Genomic DNA, 24,556 nt, shown 5'->3' with positions numbered 1-24,556 from the left:
TTTTTGGCAGAGGTGCGCCCAGCAATCAGTGTTTACTGCACTGGAGTGCGGGGCACGGGGACTTGGAAACGCAAGAAGGCAGAGATGGCTGACAGCAGCTATCGCTGTTTGCCACGCCCTAGCCTAGTGACGCCCTGAGACCCCGCTCCGCCCTGAGACCCCACCCTGCACATTCTACAAACCCACCCAGGCTCCACATAGCGGCTTTTGCATATAAATGGCCTGTTCTGTTGCAGCTTAACCAAATTAACTGCAGCTCCAGTCAGACTGCTCCAAAACCGCCCAAGCAAAGAGGAGAAAACTAGTTCTTGCTGTAGCTCCTGCTAGGGGGCCTCCGACAGTAGCTGACCTGCACCCCATTGGAGATCCAAACACTAAGGTATCTAGTGGTCGGTGTGAGACATCACCAGATTTCAACCACTCTCCTAAGGGACACATTCAAGAGGCAGACTCAGTGAGCACCAAAGCCCTACTGGAACAAGTCCTGCCCCATAAACGTGTCTCCAGCACAGCAATTCTTCCATAATAGTCACAGCGGGCCCTCACAGCCAATTGGCCTGGAGGTCAATTCCTCCCAGTGACACCAACAACAATCAAGACTTAACTACAACAAGGCTGTACACACACAGTCCACAAAGGGGTACACCAAGAGTGTCCACCTCAGGTAACTGGGAGGCTGACCCGTTGAACCAATAGGACACCTAGTACACAAAGCTACCCAACCAACTCAGGGAAGAAGCAAAAATGAGGAGGCAAGGAAACAGATCCCAAACAAAAGAAATGGAGGAGAACAAACGAATGGACGTAGAGTTCAAAACCACGGTTATAAGGTTTTTCAAGAATTACATGGAAAAGGCCGATAAATTTAATGAGACCCTCGAGGATATGAAAAAGGACCAACTAGAAATTAAACATACACTGACTGAAATAAAAAATATTATACAGAGACCCAACAGCAGACTAGAGGAACGTGAGAATCAAGTCAAAGATTCGGAATACAAAGAGGCAAAGGACACTCCTCCAGAGAAGCAAGAAGAGAAGAGAATTCAGAAAGTTGAAGATAGTGTAAGAAGCCTCTGGGACAACTTCAAGCGTACCAACATAGAATTATGGGGGTGCCAGAAGAAGAGAGAGAGCAAGATGCTGAAAACCTATTTGAAGAAATAATGACCGAAAACTTCCCCCACCTGATGAAAGAAATAGACTTACAAGTCCAGGAAGCACACGGAACCCCAAACAAAAGGAATCCAAAGAAGATCACACCAAGACACATCATAATTAAAATGCCAAGGGCAAAAGACAAAGAGAGAAACTTACAAGAAGCAAGAGAAAAACAGTTAGTTACCTACAAGGGAGCACCCATACGACTGTCAGCTGATTTCTCAACAGAACCTATGCAGGCCAGACGGGAGTGGCAAGAAATATTCAAAGTGATGAATAGCAAGAACCTACAACCAAGACTACTCTACACAGCAAAGTTATCATTCAGAATTGAAGGGCAGATAAAGAGCTTCACAGATAAGAAAAAGCTAATGGAGTTCATCACCACCAAATCAGTATTATATGAAATGCTGAAAGGTATTCTTTAAAAAGAGGAAAAAAGTAAAGATAAAAATTATGAACAACAAATACATATGTATCAACAACTAAATCTAAAAGTCAAGTGAATTAAAAATCTGAGGAACAGAATAAACTAGTGAACATAATAGAATCAGAGGCATAGAATGGGAGTGGATTGAAAATTCTCAGGGTGAAAGGGGTGTCTGTGTGGGGGGTACGGGAAGAGACTGGACAAAAATCATACACCTATGGATAAGGAAAGCGGGGGGGAGGTAGGGGCAGAGGGGGGGTGGGAACCGGGTGGTGGGGAGATATGGGAGGAAAAAGGAAAAACAATTGTAATAATCTGAACAATAAAGATTTATTAAATTTAAAAAAAAAAGAAAAGAAAAAGAAACTGAAGGGCACTATGCTAAGTGAAATAAGCCAGAGAAAGACAAAGACTGCATATTGTCATGTACGTGCAACTCTAAAGAGAAACAAAGGTGTCTGCCAGGACTGCGGTTGGTGGAAATGGTGGAGCCAGGTCTAACACAGGGACAACTTCCAGTTATAAGATGAGGCCTGAGGCTCTAACAGCTGATAACATTGAAATTTGGTATTCCTGTATGCATGCATGTAAGCATAACCAATGGACGCAAAACACTGGCGGGTGAGGGTGTGTATGGTTGTGGGGTGGGGGGGGGGCAAAGGTAAGATATGTACACATATAATACCTTAATAAAAAAATGAAAAAAAAGAAATTTGATATTTTTGAATTTGCTACAGTAGAACTTAAATGTTCTCACAAGAAAAGAAATAAAAGTAAATATGTGCGGTGAAAAACCCCCCACAAAAACAGAGTTGAAGACAGAGGAGATTCTGAGAGGATCCATCCCTGTGAAATATCCAAAACCCCTGTGAGTACTTCAGACTTTCAACAGCGATGACATTGGAGATTGGTGGATTCATGCTAAGATCTCCAAGAGATACAGACACCAGGTAATGCCTGGCTTCCATGAGGAATCAATGGAAAACTGATAAAGGCCTGGAAGGTCCAGAACACAGGGATGGGGCCTGCTGGCGGAGCGAGGGGCAGTGTTCAGCCTCCCTCTCCTGGCCCTCTCTTTCCTCAGGAGCCCTTTGTGACCTGGCTCAGCTGTGATGTGAGCCTGGGCCTCTAGGCTGCATGGCTGCCAGTGCTCCATTGCCTGAGGGCAGCTGTGCGATTCAGATCATGGAGAACCTTCTCTGTCCTCTGAAAAGCGCTATTGCTACCTGGCAGCAATCCAGTCCTTGCTGGGTGATCAATGCCATCGTGGGCGTCGTGTGTGGGGCGCTGCTCTTCCTTGTGTTCGTCCACTGCTCAGAGAGTGATGGACCCTCACCACCACCGAGGGAACATAGAAACTCCAGGAAGGTAAGGATCCCTTGGCCAGACCCAACGGAGATGATCTTTTTTCTATCCTTTTTCCCACTTTTCTGAATGACCATTGGAGACTCCTGTGATGGGAGGAGAGAGCAGCTGCTCTCAGGAAAGAATAGAACCTCATCCTGCTGGGAACCAGCCAGGCGGGGAGGGTTAGAGCAGGCGGAGGATTTCTATGCTGAGCTCTCCTACCAGGAGGCAGGTGTGGTGGGGGCTCTAGGGCCCAGCCCCAAACACAGTGACCAGTGGCCAAGGACGGAAATCTAAGGTTTGGGCCTCCGTGGGGGACAGGCCCAGAGCCCTGGTTCCCCACCGCCTTCCTTGGCAGGTGCCTTTAGCGAGCCTCCCCTCTGTGGGGCTGATCTGAGGGAGCCCCTGGGGGCCGCTGAGCAGGGGCTGGGTGGGCTGTGGCCTCAGGAAGCAGAGTCCTACCTGAGGGAGCTCCAGGCGGGCCTGCAGGTCTGAGGATGTGTGTGTTTCTCGAGCTGAGGAACAGTGATGGAAGAAATCCCTGCTCGGTCTTCAGTAGAAATAGTCCCTTACCTTTTTCAAAGAAGAAAAACGTGAAATGATTTTTATGCACTTCACATATGAAAGGGGAAGAACCAGAGAGCCCGGTAGGTAACTGTAGAAAGTCATATTGTTCACGAACCCTGAGCGTCTGCCGCTGGTCTAGAGAGGAGAGTGAGATGGGGTCCCAGCCCCTCGTTTTTCTTGCCTCAGCGTTCAGTGGTGCCCAGGAGGAGCAGCAGGAGCCGGAGCAGGAGGAAAAGTGGAGCTTTGAAAGGTGAGCTTCTGCCCTCACTCAGCCCTGCCTGAGGCTTTGCCTCCATCTGCACTGTCCCTGAGGCCAGGCGGTCCCCAGGGTGCCAGCGGCAGAGCTGTCTCTCAGGAAGCAGAGCCTCGGGAGGCTCCTGGAAGGAGGCAGAAGGCAGATGCTCCCCAGATCCCGTGCTGGGAACGCAGCCTCAGGGCCTGGAAGTGGGTGCTTCCCTAGCAGGGCGTCCCATGAGGGACATTGGGCTGTTGTGGACCAGTAGTGCGGGACTGGGAGCTGGGACCCCCAGGTGCAGCTGTGGGCGTGCTGTTTACCTTTGCTCAGATCCCTCCCTTGTGCCCCTGTCCTTTCTCCCACTCAGGGACTTAGGAAGGGCCGCAGGGGGGAGTGGATGTGGAAACACTTTGTAAATGACAAAGCACTACCTGTCCTGAGCCTTGCCATCGCTGTCAGGGGTCATGTGGCCTTGACCCTGATACTTAGGCTCCTGAGTCAGCTCTCCAGGGTGTCACTCTTAAAGGGCCATGGCACTCAGCCTCCTGTAAGAACCCCTGGCCCTGGTCCACCATGTGACGTAGTCTCCTGATTTCCAGGCTACAGAGAGTGCCTGCAAGACCTGGAAAAGCCCCGGGGCCTAATTAATCTTCTTGGAAGGTAAAGAATCTTCCCCTTCTCTCCAGGGTCCTCTTCCCTCCTGACCTATGATGTCACCTTAGGCCTCCTGGCACTGACCTGGGAGGGGCCATGGGACAGGGTGTGGCTATGGCCCTGGGATGAGGGACAGCAGGAGCACTGGGAAGTCAGTGTCAGGACCATGAATACCCCGCCCGGCCTGCCCGCCTGCTCCTGGCTGCAGCCTGTGCCTCCATCTCCTGCAGCCACCTGGAGAGGCCCCCTGAACAGGGCGGCTTTCGTCAGCGCTCCCATCAAGACAAGTCAGCTTCCCAGGAGCTCCATGACCGCAGTTCAAGTGGAGGGCGCTGCCAGCAGGAGCCCCTCAGACCGCAGGACCCATGTCGCAGACAGAGCAAGAAGTGTGTCCCCACTGAGGAGAGGGAGGGCAACAGGAGGCCGGATCCAGGAAAGCACAGAGCGGGGTCGGCAGCACTGAGGGCCTCTCAAGCCAGTGGGATGAGCACTGCCCAGGATCAGAAATCCGCAGAGCCAGTCAGAAGCCAGTCCTACCGGGGCTTGTGGGAGGGACAGGCCCCTGCAGAAAGCCTGTTCAAGAAGAGGATGAGGCACCTGCTTCAGGGTGTGCTCCCCAGGAAAGGCAAAGGACGGGAAGGTCCCCAGCACAGAGGCCCGCCTGCAGCAGCCACTGCCCGCAGCTGGGGGCCAGCCAGAAGCAGATCAGGGATGGACAGCAGAGCTGCGGAGGCTCACGTGCTCCAGACAGCTGCTGGCCCAGAGGCGGGCACAGCACTTCACCCGGGACTTCATGCCCCAGAGGTACATGGGCGCAAAGGAGGACTCCAGGCTCCAGCAGGTCCCCATCTCTGCCTCCTCGGGGTTCTCTGCCACGGAGGGGTGGCCCGTGATCACCACGCCACCCCCAGTAGCTACAACAAGAGCAGGTGGAGCACAACTGGGGACAGCAAGGGGCCCTTCCCACCCAGGGAGTCAGAGGCCCCAGGCAGACACTGCCAGCATGGGCCGAGGGTGGCAGGGCCCTCAGGCCGACCCCGCCACTGCCCAAGGCCCTGTCCCAAGGCAAGATCTGACTCCTGGGGTCGGCCCGAGCACGCTGCGCATGTCTTTCCTGATGGGACTTACGTACAAGAAAGCACATTTGCTCTGTACAGGGAAACCCTTTCCTCCTGTGTGCGCCCAACACCAGCATCGTTGCCTCTCCTCTCACGGATAAAGACAATAGTGGTGATGGTGCGGTGGGCACAGAAGATATAAATAGTGATGGGAGAAATGATAATAAAAATTTTAAAACTTTCTCTTCTCTGGTCAACCTCAATGTGCTTCTCATGCTTTTCCTGATAAAAAGAAATTTCAAAATTTTCAGTTCATAGAGATGAAGCCTGCTTTTTTTTTCCTTAGCACATGCTGTGTGCACTAATGCCTTCTTCCTAGCACAAATTTGTTTCCAAAATATATGATTTTTGCAGTGAGAGCTGGTGGCCTCTGTGCCCTGCAGGGGAAGAGAAGGGATGGGGGTTTGGTCTTCCTGAGTGCCTGCTTTGGCTTCCAGAAGGAAGGGGGCCATGGAGGGGGTTGACCACACTGAGGCACACCCACCCTCACCCCCTTCCCTCAATACACCTTGTCTCCATAGTTCACCCTCACAAAGACAAATGGACGCATTCAGGGGTTGTCAAGATGAGCACAAGTATAAGATGTGGCTTGGCCGTCCTCTCATGCTTTCTCTACCTTATACTTGTGGCCTTTAGAGAAAATATGATTTATTTTCTTTTTAGTATTGAATGTACTTTATAAACAGTAAAATGTAGATATCCTATATATACAGTTTGCTTAGTTTGAAAACACATCTATACTAATAAAAGCCTAGGTGGTCCTTGTGCCCTCACATCATCACAAGATGGCTGCCACAAGATGGTCACCCTCACATTGTCAGAAGATGGCCACCACAAGATGGCAGCCACAAATTGGCCCACAGGGGAGGGCAGTTGTGGGTGATCAGGCCAGTAGGGGAGGGCAGTTGTGGGCGAAGAGGCCAGCAGGAGAGGGTAATTGTGGGCAATCAGGCCAGCAGGGGAGGGCAGTGGAGGTGATCTGGCCAGTAGAGGAGGGCAACTGGGGCAAACAGGCCAGCAGGGGAGGGCAGTTGTGGGTGATCAGGCCAGCAGGGGAGGGCAGTTGGGGGCAAACAGGCCAGCAGGGGAGGGCAGTTGTTGGTGATCAGGCCAGCAGGGGAGGGCAGTTGGGGGCAAACAGGCCAGTAGGGGAGGATAGTTGGGGGCAATCGGGCCAGCAGGGGAGGGCAGTGGGGACAATTGGGTCAGCAGGGGAGGGAAGTTGGGGATGATCAGGCCAGCAGGGGAGCAGTTAGGCATCAATCAGGCCAGCAAGGGAGTGGTTAGGGGGGAATCGGGTTGGCAGGCAGGTGAGCGTTTAGGAGCCAGCAGTCCTGGATTGTGAGAGGGATGTCCAATTGCTGGTTTAGGCCCAATCCCTCCCAGCAGTCGGACATCCCCCGACGGGTCCCAGATTGGAGAGGGTGAAGGCCGGGCTGAGGTACACCCTTACCCCATACACGAATTTCGTGCATGGGCCTCTAGTCTATATATATAAAAAGCCAATGATAGTAATGCCATGACAACACTAATGACCATAATGACCAGTCGCTATGATGCCCACTATGACCAGCAAACCACCCAATTGGGGTGGGGCTTGTCAGCTAACCTCCCGCGGCCCTCCCTCTGGCTGGTCCCCCACAATCAGACTCTCCCACCCCGATCAAGGGCACGTCGGCCTGCCAAACACCACCCCCCCACCCTTCCCCTCAGCTGGCCCTGCCCCCGATGGGCCCCCACCACCCTGATCAGCCCACAGCTGCTCCCCCAGCTGGTCCCACCCCTGGTAGCCCCTCCCATAGGGGGCAGGGACAGCCATCCAACCTCCTGCAGCCTCTCTCCCCAGCCACTTCACCCCTGATCACTCCCCCTACTCCAATAGGGGGTGGGGTCAGCCAGCTAACCTCACACAGCCCCTCCCCACAGCCTCCCCACCCCTGATCAGACCCTCCCACCCCAATCAGGAGGCAGGGCCAGACCTGCCCTGATTGCCCCCCACCCCAATATGTGGGGGGACAGCATGGCCAGCCTTCTGCAGCCCCTCCCCCCAGCAAGCCCCACCCACAATGGGCCCCCACCACCCTGATCGGCCTGCAGCCTCTCCCCCCACCTAGCCCCACCCAAGATTGGCCCTCCCACCCCAGTCAGGGGCAGAGCTGGCCAGCCAACTGCCTGCAGCCCCTCCCCCCAGCTGTCTTGACCCTGATGGGCCCCCACCACCCTGATAGGCCCACAGCCCCTCCCCCAAGCCAGCTCTGCCCCTGATTGGCCCCCCACTCTGATTGGGGGCAGGGCCCACAGGCCAATCACCCACAGCCCCTCCCCCAACCAGCCCAACCCTGACAGAGCCCCAATAGTGGCAGGCCAGCCGGCTAACTTCCCACCATCTTTTCCTCCTGACGGGCCTGGCCCTGATCCTCCCCGATTGGGGCCAGGCTGGCTGGACCCCACCGGTGCACAAATTTGTGCACTGGGCCTCTAGTATACCCATATAACTCACTGCTGTCAATTTATTACCCCAGAAAGATTCCTGATACTTAGGGTGATCAAATAGCCTCGGTTTGCCTGGGACTTCTCTGCTTTTAGAGTTGAAAGGCTTGTATCCTGGGAACCCTCTTGGTCCTAAGAGGACTGCGGCAGCTGGATACCCAGTTGGTAGTTCTTCCCATGAAGTCTGTGCGATCAACGCTCTAATTGCTTTGGAGAACATTTTCTTTTTTTTCTTTTTTTTTTTTTTTTAAATATATTTTATTGATTTTTTTACAGAGAGGAAGGGAGAGGGATAGAGAGTTAGAAACATCGATGAGAGAGAAACATCGATCAGCTGCCTCCTGCACACCCTTTACTGGGGATGTGCCCGCAACCAATGTACATGCCCTTGACCGGAATCGAACCCGGGACCCTTCAGTCCACAGGCCGACGCTCTACCCACTGAGCCACACCGGTTTCGGCTGCTTTGGAGAACATTTGAAGATCTTTTCAGAGAGGAACTTTCTGGTGATGGAAAATATTGGGTAAAGGAACATTGCCAGGATATGGTGGATGCTTTAAAAAACTCAGTCAACATTCAACATATCAATGGTGACTTGAATGAATTGGTGGGGCTTTTTCTTTCTTCTGTGATTGTTTTGGCTGTGGAGAGACGGAGGGATTCTTTCAAGGTTTGGTGATCTTTTCAATTCAAAGCAAAGCTAAGCCATGATACATAACTTATTTATTTTTAATTTCTGCAACACTAAACGTGAATTTAGATTTAGGCAAAGGGAAGGCAACAAGTGCCATGAACAGAAAATTGCCACATGATTCTTGGAAACAGTGTCAGAGGATACACTCTTATTGCCAACGTATGAGAAGGTCCATTTCACACAGCCACACCAGGTCTGGTTATCATTAAAGAACTTGGTTTTTATTAATCTTATAGATTAAAAAATCATATATCCTTGATACTTGAATTTGCATTAATTTATAGTGTAATTCGATTTTTTTCACATTTATTGACTCTTCTTATTTCCTTTTCAAGGAGTTGGCCAGGAGATTTCTGCTGAAGTTGAACAGAGAACTTTCACTCTGCTTATGCGTCATTTCCTCTGGAAATTCCTTCCTGACAAATCCCGTACTCTTCTCATTCCCTACTAGGCTAAGATATTCCATCTGCACACACACCCCTTCCTCTTCTCAAGGGATTCTTCACACAGATCGTGAAGCATTCCTTGTGTTCCACCCCTCTCTTCCTCCTCCATCTCCCTGATCCCCCAAGAGACTGGGCTCCCACCTGTTTCTCCAAGGCCCAGCACAGTTTCCGCACTTTTTGGCTTCATTTTGCCTAAGTCGCAATTCACCCCTAGTGTTTGCCACCCCTGTATTTTTTTTTTTTAATCAGGTGTCATGGTTTAGCTTTGCTTTTTAAACTGTCCAGTCATTGAGAAGATTATTGACTCCAGGGGGAAAAAATTCCCTTTCTTTTCTTCCCAGCCCAGAATAATCACAGAGGAAAGAAAGGCAAAATCCCACCAAAATATTCCGTTACCATTGATATTTTGTGAAAGGGTTAAAGAGAATAAAACGGGGCAAAGAAAAACTTACTGTCCTTAGCAGATAGCTTGCAGAAAGCTTGCAGCCTTGAACACCCCATAGCTCAGAAGACACCTAGTGGTGAGAGGAAGGAAGGACCATACCCTTATGTCAGCTGAACTGCTTGCAGCCAGCAATACTATCTAATAAAGATGGAATATGCAAATTGACCATCACTCCATTACAAAGATGGCTGCACCCACAGCTGAGGCCAAGTTCCCATAAGGAGCCTTAATGAGCAATCAGCAGGGACCTGAGGCTACGCCCTCCCCCACCCCTGTGGGGCTTGACAGGGAACCTCAGGCCACACCCCCCACCTGGCAGGGCTTGACAGGGGACCTCAGGCCGTGCCTCCCACCTAATGGGGCTTGACAGTGCTGGGTCAGGGGAACTCAGGCCGTGCCCCCCACCCAGCAGGGCTTGACCAGGGACCTGAGGCTGTGCCCCCTGCTGGTGGGGCTTGATGGGGGACCTGAGGCTGTTCCCCACTCCCAGTGATAGATCAGGGGACCTGAGGCTGTGCCCCCTCACCTGGTGGGACGTGACAGGGGACCTCAAGGCACGCCCCCCGGTCTGGGCTTGGGGACCTCAGGGCATGCCCCCAGTCCTGGCGCTGGGCCAGGGGACGAGAGGCTACACCCCCTGCCTGGAGGGGCTTGACAAGGGTGGGACTGGCTGGGTCTGGATCTAGCCCAAAGGGGAGGGGTTTCAGCCAGGTCTGGGTCTCAAACGATTTTGAGGCACATGTGGGCGGGCGGGGACCTGACTCTGGATCCTGTGTTGTGCCTCAGACTCTGACAGGAGGAAGGTTTTCATATACATTTTACTAATTTTCTTTCATCTCTGACACTTCTATTATAGAGAAAGGGCAAATAGCAATATTAAATTATTTCCTTGAATTAATCCCCTTTTAATGTGCACGAATTTTGTGCACCGAGCCACTAGTAGCTGTTAAAAGTCTTCCCCCTCCCTGCACTCTCCTCTGACTCCTTTTTGTCGGACTCAGCCAGTCTACACCCAGGCACCTGAAATAAAAGCTTTTTGATACATAGGTGTGTGACCCCAGCTCACTCCGAACCTTTAATTTTGGATGCTGATAGCTTTTTAAAGCACCCACCGTGTGCCACAATGTGCACTGTTACATTTCCCCCTGTGGCATCAGGGATCCTCCTCTTTGGCGGGGCTCTGATGGAAGAAAAGGAGCTCCTGTCAGTATGGGCAGAGTCTGATTTTTGGCTTTAGGCAAGGTCACAGTTTATAGATGTTTTCCCCACCTAGGTGCACTTTTTCTTTTTAAGCTCAACAAATATTTACTCACCAATTAATTACCAGATGCTAAGCAGAGGGGATCACAAAGATCTCTGTATGGGTGTATGTGTTGTCCTCCAAGGTAGATAAAAAGCACAATAGTTCATGATAAAGAGAGAAGGTGAAATTGACACTTTACACACGAAAAAATGCTGAGGAGGGGAGGTCACTTCCAGACAAGCTAGTGCTGAACTGGTCACGGCCAAGGAATGTGAGAGCAAACAGACAGGTAGACCCAGAAAGTCTCCCTGGGAAAGGGAGTGTGGGATTTTTTAAATGGGGCGCCCCGTAGTAAAGCACTTTTTATTAGAATGTGACATTTGGACCCCTTTCTCAGCTCTTACTGGTCTGAAATGTGATAACGTGCAAAGTGAAGAAGGGAGGCAGGGATGCCAAACCCTGGCTGCACTCGGAAATGAAACGATCTCTAGAGAGAACACGTCTTGCTCCCATGCAGCATGTGAAGTGCATCTAGCCCTGTGCTAAGGAGGCTGCAAAAACACTCGTCTTTCCTGCATTTTCTCCTGGGTTCATTGGCCCTGGCAAAGCTTCTCTGAGCCCTCTTGTGAACTAGGCCTCAACATAGGCCTTGAACAAACACTATCACAGTCTGTAATAGCTCAAGGCCACATCCCAAAGGAGACCCCAGCCCTCCTTAAAGTGCCTGCCTGAGAAACTCAAGTTGGTCAAAAACAATTATGTTTGTTCCAGCCAACACCTGAAGATCAGATCTCTGTCTTCCAGGCTCCGTGGGAGGATACAATTCTATCTGTGATGATTGCCAGTTACCGGGCACAGTTGGCCTCCCTTAGCATTGACACTGACTAGCCCTTTGTAAGTTTCCTGACTTTCCTGAGCCCACTTGCCCCTCTCCTTACTCTCTCATTCTTGCTTCAAAATGCACAGTCACCTCAGTACAAATCCAAGTGAAATTCAGTTCACACGGGACTCTTTCCCCCATGTCAATGGTTGTTACCGATTAAAATCTGTCCCTAACACTTTAACTAGTGACTGCCTTTCTTTATTTTTGACATTCCCTTGGGCCAATTTTGAGATTCCAATAGAAATGGGCCATAATCAGCTCAGACCTTGTGAAAGAATGAGAGAAAAAAATCCTACTTATTACATGACTAGAGGCCCGATGCACAAAGATTCGTGCAACAATGGGCCTTCCTTCCCCTGGCTGCTGACACCACCTTCGCTCTGGCTGGAGCCACCTTTCTGCCTTTGCTCTGGCCCAGAGCCGCCTTTCTGCCTTAGCTCCAGCCTGGAGTCGCCTTTCCACCTTCCCAGGCTGACCAGAGGCCTGGAGCGGCTGGGGAGGTGTGAAACGCCTGCATTGTCACCATGGCAACGAAGCAAGCATCCCGCCCCCAGCTGCTCAGCGCCTGTGTATGCAAATTAACCCACCATCTTTGTTGGGTTAATTTGCACACTCACTCCTGATTGGCTGGTGGGCGTCGTGAAGGTATGGTCAATTTTCATCCTTCTCTTTTATTAGGTCATTTATATTCTTATCTTGTGTTTTGGCTACGATAGTTATTTTCAAGTATTGATTGGTGAACAATTAGTAGCTCATATAACTCTCACTAATGGCTACATTTAGCATTCAGCAGACTTTCCAATAAGACTGTCTTTCAGGGACATAATTGTGCAATTATCCTGATTGAATTGGGGTCTATAACATTTACCAAACACCTGTGTGAGGGACTGCTCCAGGTGCCCAGGAAGCAAAGAGAAATAAGATCCTTGTCCCCAAAGATCTTGCACGTAACCATGGTTACTGTCCCATGCCTGCTGCGAGGGGTGTTGTTTTGAGTTCTCTAGCTGGGTGCCTTGGGGTATAGAAGAGGAGAGAGAGATTCTGGTGAACAAGAATGCTCTGTGTTTCTGACATCAAGGCAGGCGTGACTTGGGTCTTTAGCAAGAGTGAGATTTTGCATAGAGGAGAAGAGGGGGAAAGGAGTGGCCTCAGAATAGCAGTGGGCGACAGGTGTAAATATTGGCTGGACTCTGCACTTGGGGGTTGGATGATGGTACAACAGTGGGGATGAGGTAGGAAAGAGAGGAGGCATGCAAAGTGGGTCAGTCAGACTGTGAAGAGCCTGGGATGTGAAATTATGGGACCGTGACTACTCCGCAGCCATGGCAATCCACTGGAGATTTGTAAGAGATGGGTGACTCCTCAGTCCTGAGAGGAGGGAGGCTTAGAGAGGAGAGGGCTGCGTTTCAGGCACCAGTTAGGAGACACTTCAAATAGTTCAGCAGGTCAGCGAGCAGACAAGTTGTTGGAAATACTTCTGAACTCTACCTTGTTGAAATGGAAAGAAAGGGGCTGATTCCGTTTCCATATCAGCTACATAATTTCTGTCCTTAACAAACTGCAATAGGTGGAAGCTCCCTCTTAGTTGACTAAGGCTGCTAAAAAGGCCACAGACTATACCACAGAAATTCATTTTCTCCCAGATTTGGAGGCTAGAAGTCTACGATCAAGTTGTGGCAGGTTTGGTTTCTCTGGAGGCCCCTCTCCTAGCCTGGCAGATGGCTGCTTTCTCACTATGTCCTCACATGACATGGTCTTTCCTTTGTTGGTGCACATCTCTGGGGTCTTCCTGTCCATCTAGATGTCTCCCGTCAGATTGGATTAGGGCCCACCTAATGGCCTCATTCTAACTTTATTGCCCCTTTAAAGGCCCTGTCTTGAATACAGTCATGTCCAAGGTACTAGACGTTAGGGCTTCAACATCTGAATTGGAGAAGGGTCAGGGGAGAAGACACAATTCAGCTCATAACAGGACTCAGGAAATATTCTTGGTGGGAGGCAGTAGAGCTTCCTGGTTAAACACATGGGCCCAGAAGCCATATTACTTGGGTTTAAATATTGAATTCTGTCCTTAAGCAAGTTACTTGACCTCTCTGCTCCTCAGTTTTCTCACCTGTCAAATGAGGATGTGCAGAATAGTCCCTACCTTATACGGTGAGGGGTAAACAAAATAATATATAAAAAGTGTTCAGAACAGGGCCTGGTACCCAGCACGCTCTATATGAGGGCTTCCTTCAATTACCATGACTGTGGGCAGCATGCTGGCAGCTCTGGAAGTCAATCCCACCCTGGGCTCAGGTGGACACTGGCCAGTGAGTTGCATGGCCTGAACTTCTGTCCGAAGCATTCCTGCTGCTTCCACAAAGTCAGTCTCTTAAAGCAGTAGTCCTCAGTCTTGGCTGTACATTGAAATCGGAATCTGAGGAGATGGGGCCACAGTCTCGGTGAATTTTTACACTTTCAGGTGATTCTTCCATGTAGCCAGGATTAGAAATTGTTGCCTTACGTCCTTTGTTCCTTGGGGAAACTTGGAAACTGAGCTTAATGAGGTGGTTGCATAATCTTACTTCTCACCACTAGCACCAGCATCACTGTGAGCACATGTCACAGGCTGCAGTTTAATAATTGCCCAGGGAGTTTGCATGCACAGGAAGGTTTGAGGATTCTGGGAAGTACTTTGGTATTCACAGGTGCTTTTTAGGGCCCTTTCTTCTGTGGATGGAGGTCAGAATGTGGCTGCTAACACTCAGCGCAATGGAGGATTTTTAGTGATGCACCTGTTGGTGAAGGTAATAATATGTGTAAGCACAGGAGGTGGAAAGACCATTGCCTTTAGAGTTAGGATATTCAAATGGAGGTCTCACAGCAGTCTGAAGTAGCTCGGCGACCTTGGGCAAGCCATCTAGCCCCTCTGAGCCTCTGCTTCTTCAAGCAGCGTTTAATGCTGCTTACACACCAAGTCTGTGCGAGGTGCCCAAAACAAAACGAAACAAACAAGATACTACTCCTGCTACTACTACACACACACACATGCACGTTCACGCAGCCAACAGCAATCAAGGCTCTCAGGGACTTCACAATTTAGGAGAAATGACACAAAAACTGGTATACACAATAGACAAGCAACATCAAAGGCCCTTGGGATCCAAAAGGAGGGGCAAAAAATTCTGTCTGAAATTTGAAAAGAACATGACATTGGAGCTGCATCTTAATGAGTAGGTGGATTGATTTTCAGCAAGGACAAAAGTCTGCATGGGTAAAGGCAAGAGTGGGAGAAGGTTAAGGCCAAGTGTCATTGGTTTTCTGAGTGGTCTAGTCAAACAGGGAAGTGCTTGCTCAGAGTCAGGCTTCAAAGCTGGGTGTTGGAAATGGGGGTGTTGAGCTGGGGAAGATGTGAGAGCAGAAATCAGTTAGGGTGCTTCCTCATTAGCCTGACAAAAGATGGGGAACTCTTGTACTGGGGATGGAAAATGAGGAGCAGATCGGGCCTGTCCCAACCTCAGGGCCTCAAGGGGAGTGAAATGGTAAGGCTACATCTCATTAGTTGCTTGTGCTTGCCTGATTGAAATTATCTGTAATTCTTGGTTTCTTTTCGAGTATTTTTAAGCTTCATTATGTGTGTGAATTCATTTAGTTACAATTAAATAATGAGGTGTATTAAACCACTGAACTGGGCACTAAAATGCTAAAAGCAAACAACTGGTGTGAATTCCACTCTTCTTTCAAGAGACTCAGGGTCTTTCTCACATATGGAGCAAGCATCAACCCATATACTAAGTATTAGTAAAGCAAAATTATCTCTTCATTTTTCCAAACACATTTTTCGTAAAACAAACAAACAACAAAAACCCTCACTCTATTCCTAAGCCACTGGCATTACAAAAACGTCTATGGAAGTGAAAGGGGGCAGCAATAGAATTTGGGGAACCAGCTAGTATTGGGAGAAGTATGAATCGCTCTGTGCACCATGACTGTTTTATTCTGATTAAAGGAGGCACACTCCACCCTGGCTGGAGCTGACCTGGAGATGCAGCCCTTCCTCCCCATTGGAGCTGCTGGTTCTCATGGAAAGATGAACAACTTTGCTGCAGAAACCAGAATCGCCAGCCCTTTGAAGGTCCCCAGCCCTTTGCACACCTGCAGGCCTTTGCAGACCTCCAGCCTGCTCACCTGTGACCTGCCCACCTGGCACTCCCTTTGGCTATTTCCCCTATAAGCCCCCCAGCCCTTGCGTATCACTCAGCCCTTTAAAGACCCCCAGTCCTTTTGCATATCTGTAAACTGCCCTTTTGCCTACTTTTCCTTTGTAGTTCTACCTATATAAGCATGGTGGGCTGCAGAGCAGATTTTTGTGGATAACTTACTGCTCTCTCATACTGCCAGCAACATTGGAATAATCCCTCATATATGATTCAACCCTGTGTCTGCTTAATTGGCTCAAGTACTGACAGGCAGCATGGACCCATTGTTTGTCCAGTTACAAAAGGTTCATTGGCTTAGTATAAGGTTCTAATGTAGTAGCATCAGTCACAGTCCTGGGCATCTTTCAAGACAATTATACCATCAAAATGTGGTGCAAGACAGACATTAACAGCACAGAACTGGTGTATTTTTCATTCTCACCCACTGTAATTATGCCAACATGTAAGAGTCAGGCTTCCACATGTAAAACAACAAACATGCATATGGAAACTTTTTTTTCATTGAATATAATTGACATATAAAATTACACTAGAGGCCCAGGACACAAAAATAATTCATGCACTGGCCGGAGGGGGTGGGGGGTGTCCCTCAACCTGGCCTGTCCCCTCTCACAGCCCGGGAGCCCTCAGGGAATGTCCTACTTTGGGAGGAGACCGGGCCTATCAGGGGATGGTGCCGCCCCCATCACCCCACTGCTGCTGTGGCTGCCAGCCACCATGGCTGCCTGCCCTTGGCCCTGGCAGCCACGGCGGCTTTGTCCGATAGGAAGTCTGGAAGGACGTTTAGCTGTTCAGTCTAATTAGCATATTATGCTTTTATTATTACTGATTATTCAGGTGTCTGACACAATAAATTGATATCCTACCTAATAAAATAGTAATATGCAAATTGACTGCACCTTTGCTACGCCCAAACCACGCCCACCAGCCAAAGCCACACCGACCAGCCAATCAGGGCGAGTATGCAAATTACCTAATAAAGATGGCAGCTAATTTGCATACGCGGAGAGAGGGAGGAGTGAAGACTGCAGACAACTTAGAAGGAAGAGGGAGGAAAATCGAAAGCAAGGTGGCTGCCAGAGAGAAAGCCGGGGCGGGGCGGAGCAGAGTGGAACGGGGCGGAGCGGGGCAGGCGGCAGTGGCGAGCCAGTGCAGGCACGGTGGCCGCAAAGGCGGCAGCAGCGCACGCGGCCGCAACAACCGCTTGCAGGATTTTCTTGCAAATGGGCTAGTAGTATGTCTATATTGTGAAATGGTGACTATAGGTCTAGTTAACATGCATCATCACACACAGGTACAATTTTTTTTTCCTGTGATGAGAATTTTTAAGATCTGCTCTCTTAGTAACCTTCAAAATCACAACATAATGGTATTAACTGCAGTCACCGCGGTACACAACAGCCAGGATGTATTTTATACTTGGAACTTCCTGATTTTGTGATAAGAATAAGTTCAGATGTAAGTTCTGCTCTGTTGTTTCCATGACGCATTGGATTGCAAATCTCATGCCCTTTGGAGATTCACTGCTCTAGACCAGTGGTCTTCAAACTGGGATATGCATCCCACTGGGATGTGCACAGACTTTTCATGAGATCGATTTAAGGAAATCAATTTCCCCATCTTCAACTTCCATGGGTTCTACAATTGATACCTCTTAATATTTATTTGCAAGAAAAGATACTTCTGGTGGAGGGTCTGCTTTCCTACTTCTACTTTCATAATCACCCTTCCTCCCCTTGCAAAGATTCCATCCGGAACCTCACCATGGGGCATAGTTCCAGCTTATAAATCTGCCTGGCAATCACATGCAAAGACAATTCAGTAACTCCTTTGCAATTCAGTCACCATTCTCTTGACAACCCCTGAATGTGTCCATTTGTCTTTGTGAGGGTGAACTATGGAGACAAGGTGTATTGAGGGAAGGGGGTGAGGGTGGGTGTGCCTCAGTGTGGTCAACCCCCTCCATGGCCCCCTTCCTTCTGGAAGCCACAGCAGGCACTCGGGAAGACCAAACCCCCATCCCTTCTCTTCCCCCGCAGGGCACAGAGGCCACCAGCTCTCACTGCAAAAATCATATATTTTGGAAACAAATTTGTGCTAGGAAGAAGGCATTAGTGCACACAGCATGTGCTAAGGAGAAAAAAAGAAGGATTTCTCTCTATGAACTGAAATTTTTGAAATTTCTTTTTATCAGGAAAAACATGAGAAGCACATTGAGGTTGACCAGAGGAGAGAAAGTTTTACATTTTTATTATCATTTCTCCCATCACTATTTATCTCTTCTGTGCCCACCGCACCATCACCACTGTTGTCCTTGTCCGTGAGAGGAGAGGCAACGATGCTGGTGTTGGGCGCACACAGGAGGAAAGGGTTTCCCTGTACAGAGCAAATGTGCTTTCTTGTACGTAAGTCCCATCAGGAAAGACATGCGCAGCGTGCTCGGGCCGACCCCAGGAGTCAGATCTTGCCTTGGGACAGGGCCTTGGGCAGTGGCGGGGTCGGCCTGAGGGCCCTGCCACCCTCGGCCCATGCTGGCAGTGTCTGCCTGGGGCCTCTGGCTCCCTGGGTGGGAAGGCCCCCTTGCTGTCCCCAGTTGTGCTCCACCCGCTCTTGTTGTGGCCACTGTGGGTGGCGTGGTGATCACGGGCCACCCCTCTGTGGCAGAGAACCCCGAGGCGGCAGAGATGGGGACCTGCAGGAGCCTGGAGTCCTCCTTTGCGCCCATGTACCTCTGGGGCATGAAGTCCCGGGTGAAGTGCTGTGCCCGCCTCTGGGCCAGCAGCTGTCTGGAGCACGTGAGCCTCCGCAGCTCTGCTGTCCATCCCTGATCTGCTTCTGGCTGGCCCCCAGCTGCGGGCAGTGGCTGCTGCAGGCGGGCCTCTGTGCTGGGGACCTTCCCGTCCTTTGCCTTTCCTGGGGAGCACACCCTGAAGAAGGTGCCTCATCCTCTTCTTGAACAGGCTTTCTGCAGGGGCCTGTCCCTCCCACAAGCCCCGGTAGGACTGGCTTCTGACTGGCTCTGCGGATTTCTGATCCTGGGCAGTGCTCATCCCACTGGCTTGAGAGGCCCTCAGTGCTGCCGACCCCCCTCTGTGCTTCCCTGGATCCGGCCTCCTGTTGCCCTCCCTCTCCTCAGTGGGGACACACTTCTTGCTCTGTCTGCGACATGGGTCCTGCGGTCTGAGGGGCTCCTGCTGGCAGCGCCCTCCACTTGAACTGCGGTCATGGAGCTCCTGGGAAGCTGACTTGTCTTGATGGGAGCGCTGACGAAAGCCGCACTGGTCAGGGGGCCTCCCCAGGTGGCTGCAGGAGACAGAGGCACAGGCTGCAGCCAGGGAAAGGCAGACAGGCTGGGCAGGGTGGGCACCTGGGGACCAAGGTCCTCCATGGCCCTGACCCCTGAGTACCCAGTGCTCCTGCCATTCCTCACCCCAAGGCCATAGCCACGCCCACCCCATGGCTCCTCCCAGGTCAGTGGAAGGCGGCCTGTAGCCCTGGGGTCACATCTAGATTTGGGACAAAAGAGAACCTAGGAGAGAAGGGCAAGGTTCTTTACCTTCGCAGAAGACTAATCAATTCCCGAGCCTTTTCCAGGTACTGCAGGCACTCTCTGTAGCCTGGAAATCAGGAGACTACGTCACATGGTGGACCAGGGACAGGGGTTCTTACAGGAGGCTGAGTGCCATGGCCCTTTAAGAGTGACACCCTGGAGAGCTGACTCAGGAGCCTAAGTATCAGGGTCAAGGCCACATGACCCCTGACAGCGATGGCAAGGCTCAGGACAGGTAGTGCTTTGTCATTTACAAAGTGTTTCCACATCCACTATCCCCTGCGGCCCTCCCTAAGTCCCTGAGGGGGAGAAAGGACAGGGGCACCAGGGAGGGATCTGAGCAAAGGTAAACAGCACGCCCACAGCTGCACCTGGGGGTCCCAGCTCCCAGTCCGGCACTATTGGTCCACAACAGCCCAATGCCCCTCCTGGGACCCCCTACTAGGGAAGCACCCACTTCCAGGCCCCGAGGCTGCGTTCCCAGCACGGGATCTGGGAAGCATCTGCCTTCTGCCTCCTTCCAGGAGCCTCCCGAGGCTCTGCTTCCTGAGAGACAGCTCTGCCGCTGGCACCCTGGGGACCGCCTGGCCTCAGGGACAGTGCAGATGGAGGCAAAGCCTCAGGCAGGGCTGAGTGAGGGCAGAAGCTCACCTTTCAAAGCTCCACTTTTCCTCCTGCTCCGGCTCCTGCTGCTCCTCCTGGGCACCACTGAACGCTGAGGCAAGAAAAACGAGGGGCTGGGACCCCATCTCACTCTCCTCTCTAGACCAGCAGCAGACGCTCAGGGTTCGTGAACAATATGACTTTCTACAGTTACCTACCGGGCTCTCTGGTTCTTCCCCTTTCATATGTGAAGTGCATAAAAATCATTTCACGTTTTTCTTCTTTGAAAAAGGTAAGGGACTATTTCTACTGGAGACCGAGCAGGGATTTCTTCCATCACTGTTCCTCAGCTTGAGAAACACACACATCCTCAGACCTGCAGGCCCGCCTGGAGCTCCCTCAGGTAGGACTCTGCTTCCTGAGGCCACAGCCCACCCAGCCCCTGCTCAGCGGCCCCCAGGGGCTCCCTCAGATCAGCCCCACAGAGGGGAGGCTCGCTAAAGGCACCTGCCAAGGAAGGCGGTGGGGAACCAGGGCTCTGGGCCTGTCCCCCACGGAGGCCCAAACCTTAGATTTCCGTCCTTGGCCACTGGTCACTGTGTTTGGGGCTGGGCCCTAGAGCCCCCACCACACCTGCCTCCTGGTAGGAGAGCTCAGCATAGAAATCCTCCGCCTGCTCTAACCCTCCCCGCCTGGCTGGTTCCCAGCAGGATGAGGTTCTATTCTTTCCTGAGAGCAGCTGCTCTCTCCTCCCATCACAGGAGTCTCCAATGGTCATTCAGAAAAGTGGGAAAAAGGATAGAAAAAAGATCATCTCCGTTGGGTCTGGCCAAGGGATCCTTACCTTCCTGGAGTTTCTATGTTCCCTCGGTGGTGGTGAGGGTCCATCACTCTCTGAGCAGTGGACGAACACAAGGAAGAGCAGCACCCCACACACGACGCCCACGATGGCATCGATCACCCAGCAAGGACTGGATTGCTGCCAGGTAGCAATAGCGCTTTTCAGAGGACAGAGAAGGTTCTCCATGATCTGAATCGCACAGCTGCCCTCAGGCAATGGAGCACTGGCAGCCATGCAGGCCTAGAGGCCCAGGCTCACATCACAGCTGAGCCAGGTCACAAAGGGCTCCTGAGGAAAGAGAGGGCCAGGAGAGGGAGGCTGAACACTGCCCCTCGCTCCCGCCAGCAGGCCCCATCCCTGTGCTCTGGACCTTCCAGGCCTTTATCAGTTTTCCATTGATTCCTCATGGAAGCCAGGCATTACCTGGTGACTGTATCTCCTGGAGATCTTAGCATGAATCCACCAATCTCCAATGTCATCGCTGTTGAAAGTCTGAAGTACTCACAGGGGTTTTGGATATTTCACAGGGATGGATCCTCTCAGAATCTCCTCTGTCTTCAACTCTGTTTTTGTGGGGTTTTTTTCACCGCACATATTTACTTTTATTTCTTTTCTTGTGAGAACATTTAAGTTCTACTGTAGCAAATTCAAAAATATCAAATTTCTTTTTTTTCTTTTTTTTATTAAGGTATTATATGTGTACATATCTTACCTTTGCCCCCCCCCCACCCCACTCCCATACACACCCTCACCCCCCAGTGTTTTGCGTCCATTGGTTATGCTTACATGCATGCATACAGGAATACCAAATTTCAATGTTGTCAGCTGTTAGAGCCTCAGGCCTCATCTTATAACTGGAAGTTGTCCCTGTGTTAGACCTGGCTCCACCATTTCCACCAACCCCAGTCCTGGCAGACACCTTTGTTTCTCTTTAGAGTTGCACGTACATGACAATATGCAGTCTTTGTCTTTCTCTGGCTTATTTCACTTAGCATAGTGCCCTTCAGTTTCTTTTTCTTTTCTTTTTTTTTAAATTTAATAAATCTTTATTGTTCAGATTATTACAATTGTTTTTCCTTTTTCCTCCCATATCTCCCCACCACCCGGTTCCCACCCCCCCTCAGCCCTTACCTCCCCCCCGCTTTCCTTATCCATAGGTGTATGATTTTTGTCCAGTCTCTTCCCGTACCCCCCACACAGACACCCCTTTCACCCTGAGAATTTTCAGTCCACTCCCATTCTATGCCTCTGATTCTATTATGTTCACTAGTTTATTCTGTTCCTCAGATTTTTAATTCACTTGACTTTTAGATTTAGTTGTTGATACATATGTATTTGTTGTTCATAATTTTTATCTTTACTTTTTTCCTCTTTTTAAAGAATACCTTTCAGCATTTCATATAATACTGGTTTGGTGGTGATGAACTCCATTAGCTTTTTCTTATCTGTGAAGCTCTTTATCTGCCCTTCAATTCTGAATGATAACTTTGCTGTGTAGAGTAGTCTTGGTTGTAGGTTCTTGCTATTCATCACTTTGAATATTTCTTGCCACTCCCGTCTGGCCTGCATAGGTTCTGTTGAGAAATCAGCTGACAGTCGTATGGGTGCTCCCTTGTAGGTAACTAACTGTTTTTCTCTTGCTTCTTGTAAGATTCTCTCTTTGTCTTTTGCCCTTGGCATTTTAATTATGATGTGTCTTGGTGTTGTCCTCTTTGGATTCCTTTTGTTTGGGGTTCTGTGTGCTTCCTGGACTTGTAAGTCTATTTCTTTCATCAGGTGGGGGAAGTTTTCGGTCATTATTTCTTCAAATAGGTTTTCAGCATCTTGCTCTCTCTCTTCTTCTGGCACCCCCATAATTCTATGTTGGTACGCTTGAAGTTGTCCCAGAGGCTTCTTACACTATCTTCAACTTTCTGAATTCTCTTCTCTTCTTGCTTCTCTGGAGGAGTGTCCTTTGCCTCTTTGTATTCCAAATCTTTGACTTGATTCTCACATTCCTCTAGTCTGCTGTTGGGTCTCTGTATAATATTTTTTATTTCAGTCAGTGTATGTTTAATTTCTAGTTGGTCCTTTTTCATATCCTCGAGGGTCTCATTAAATTTATCGGCCTTTTCCATGTAATTCTTGAAAAACCTTATAACCATGGTTTTGAACTCTACGTCCATTCGTTTGTTCTCCTCCATTTCTTTTGTTTGGGATCTGTTTCTTTGCCTCCTCATTTTTGCTGCTTCCCTGAGTTGGTTGGGTAGCTTTGTGTACCAGGTGTCCTATTGGTGCAACGGGTCAGCCTCCCAGTTACCTGAGGTGGACACTCTTGGTGTACCCCTTTGTGGACTGTGTGTGTACAGCCTTGTTGTAGTTAAGTCTTGATTGTTGTTGGTGTCACTGGGAGGAATTGACCTCCAGGCCAATTGGCTGTGAGGGCCCGCTGTGTCTATTATGGAAGAATTGCTGTGCTGGAGACACGTTTATGGGGCAGGACTTGTTCCAGTAGGGCTTTGGTGCTCACTGAGTCTGCCTCTTGAATGTGTCCCTTAGGAGAGTGGTTGAAATCTGGTGATGTCTCACACCGACCACTAGATACCTTAGTGTTTGGATCTCCAATGGGGTGCAGGACAGCTACTGTCTGAGGCCCCCCAGCAGCAGTTACAGCAAGAACTACAGTTTTCTCCTCTTTGCTTGGGCGGTTTTGGAGCAGTCTGACTGGAGCTGCAGTTAATTTGGTTAAGCTTCCACAGAACAGGCCATTTATATGCAAAAGCCGCTATGTGGAGCCTGGGTGGGTTTGTAGAATGTGCAGGGTGGGGTCTCAGGGCGGAGCGGGGTCTCAGGGCGTCACTAGGCTAGGGCGTGGCAAACAGCGATAGCTGCTGTCAGCCATCTCTGCCTTCTTGCGTTTCCAAGTCCCCGTGCCCCGCACTCCAGTGCAGTAAACACTGATTGCTGGGCGCACCTCTGCCAAAAAGTCATTCTCACTTTCCGACCCGATGGCCGGGAGTCCAGCTTCTCCCTGTAGGCGCCTGGGTCCCCTGGGTGTCCCCAGAATCTGGATTTCAGAGTGATTGGGAGCTTGTCTCCCTTCGGGTTGAAGAAAAGCCTCGCGCCCAGTTGCCGGCCATCAGCCCAATTCACGCGCCTCCGTACCTCAGCTTTTCAGCGTTTGTGCTCCTTTCTCTCCTTTGTTGTAAATCTTCCACTCAGCCAGCTTTCCCGTGGTTCTGGGTGGTAGACGTTTTGTCATTTAGTTGTATTTTTGAAATTGTTGTGTGAGGCGGCAGTTTAGTTGTTTAACTTTGCCGCCATCTTGGTTCCTCCTTTGTATATCGCCCTTCAGTTTCATCCATGTTGTTGCACATCTCAACCTATTTTCTGCAGGTAATAAGTTTTTTACTTTCATCAATGCAGAAGTAGAAGTTTATACTTATTTAAATTGTACTATTTAATTTGTTATTGTTTTCATTAACCTTTGTTATGTAATCTCAGAACAACTGACACAAAATATAAATTCATGATTTAAATTTGACATTTAATAAAAATTAAAAACAGAACTGCCATTTGACCCAGTGATCCCACTTCCAGGAAGAGACCCTAGGAAGCCTGAAACACCAATGAGAAAGCATATACGCACCCCTACGTTCATAGCAGC

Source organism: Cnephaeus nilssonii, assembly GCF_951640355.1.
Source record: "Cnephaeus nilssonii genome assembly, chromosome: 14".
In the NCBI taxonomy this organism is placed as follows: domain Eukaryota; kingdom Metazoa; phylum Chordata; class Mammalia; order Chiroptera; family Vespertilionidae; genus Cnephaeus; species Cnephaeus nilssonii.
Note: the sequence above shows the minus strand (reverse complement) of the source record.